Below are 1,837 nucleotides of genomic sequence, written 5' to 3'. Positions count from 1 at the left end.
AATCAGTACTACCTCATGGAGACACAGGTTGAAGAAGAAAAGATCCCATATAATATTAGGGGCACCAATCAGTTTAAAGTTGGTAGCTATGATAGCGTGGAGTACCAATTTGGCTATAAGTGTAAACATATTTACAGGCGCATGAGAGAAGAGGAAGATGATGAAGACTTTGACCTAACATTCAAGGTAGATATGAAATGCAGGAAGGAATTGGCACCCATACACTTGCTTAAGGATCCATCATATGACGAAAATGAAGATGGAAATGAAGCTTCGATTTACACAGCACAGGATTGCAGTCCTGATTTAAGACTGGAATTAGAGATAGTGAGCCGCAGTCCTGATTTAAGACTGGAATTAGAGTTAGAGAACCGACAGCCTGGAGTTGGCATCAGACCCCGAGAAATTTATAAGTGCTTGATACAACAAAACCACACACAGCAAGAGGCTCCAGTAGGCACATTGGAAGATGACGTTATAGTCAGCCCTATACGTTCGAATAGAAGTGACGGAATTAACTATGTTGTTAATTACTATGAAGACTATGAATATAAGTTATGTTTCCCACCCTTCCCTCTTAAGCAGAGAAAGTCCTTTGTTCCATGGAATATCCGGCTGCCTGGTCGTTGGTACTAAAGAAGGTACATGAAATGTCTAAACAACAGTGTTTTATATTTGCTAAAAAAAGTAGACATGGTATCAGTATTTGTTGATAAAAACATATTAACATATAGAACTAATGTAAAACTTGTTTCTAATTAAATTTTAGTTAGTCTGATGGAAATGTGTCGCCCTATTATTTCAAGATGTCTGATGACGGCTGGCTCCATTTCGATCTTGGTACACTATAATATAAAGGACCGTCTTGCTTTATGCCGTATGGGAGCGAGTTGCATATTTTTGAGCAGGAAGTCGAAGGTTAGTAGACATAAAACAACTTCACTGCTTAAAATGGAGAATTTTGTTACAATGGGTTGAACTTGCCTACACTCTGTTAACAGGATACTTCGGATATCCATTTTGTCAGATGCTTATTTCTTTTTGTCATATTTTATTTGGAAATTTAAAATCTTGAATCTTTCTCAGTCATTTGACAGTGCACTGGAGGACACATTTTAATTGCAGTCATCTAGTTCATTATAAAAGCAATGTAAATACTAGGAGGAGATTTGTAAGCCAGAATTGTGAAGGTTTAATAATTTTTACTCTGTGTTGCCTGACAGGCTGACACCGTTTAGAAAGTGCTTGGTAATGAAGCTTAGTGACTTTGGACCGAGAAACATTCATGAATCGTCTATCTCCTTTTCTTTTCAGCCCACTATGCAAGACGGTTCCTTGTACTAAAGGTATGTATCATATCGGATGCATACAATTATAATGCCCAGTTTATTCATGTGGTCAGCTTGCCAAATTTAAGGATAGCTGGAAGAATGTGATGTGCTTGGTGCTGTATGCCATTTGATATACGTTGTTTTGGGAGAAAGAAATATGTACAGCATCCAGAATATAAACAGTCTGGCCCAGAGTTCTGCACGATTATACTGGACCATTAATACTTATATATTATTTTTCTTCTGCATAACAGAGCACCTGCTTTTACAAATTCATGCTTTAAATAAATGGCCACCTTGTATTTGCATACTGATCATGTAATATAATGGCATTAATGTTTTTAAATCCATGAGCTGTCTTATAAGCAAGCACAGACAATCACAAATACTCTTTGTTGGTGGATTAGACTTTACAGTCACGAGCCTGTGCTAAAGATATTTGGAAATTCAGTTATATTGACTTTTAAAGTCTGTGAATAATATGCTTCAAGAAGGATGTTCGTTTT

At 36.9% G+C, this 1,837-nt stretch overlaps 1 long non-coding RNA gene across 1 annotated transcript; it reads left to right on the top strand.

Moving 5' to 3' along the window:
- The first annotated feature begins 192 nt into the window (after nt 1-192).
- LOC111875217 lies at nt 193-1,827 on the top strand. Its single transcript, XR_002844691.2, has 3 exons — nt 193-641; nt 770-918; nt 1,315-1,827. It is a non-coding gene; the product is annotated as an uncharacterized LOC111875217 (long non-coding RNA).
- The last annotated feature ends 10 nt before the right edge of the window (nt 1,828-1,837 follow it).

This window comes from Cryptotermes secundus, unplaced genomic scaffold, assembly GCF_002891405.2.
Source record: "Cryptotermes secundus unplaced genomic scaffold, Csec_1.0 scaffold2329, whole genome shotgun sequence".
Lineage (NCBI taxonomy): Eukaryota > Metazoa > Arthropoda > Insecta > Blattodea > Kalotermitidae > Cryptotermes > Cryptotermes secundus.
This window is presented reverse-complemented; position numbering and strand designations above follow the sequence as displayed.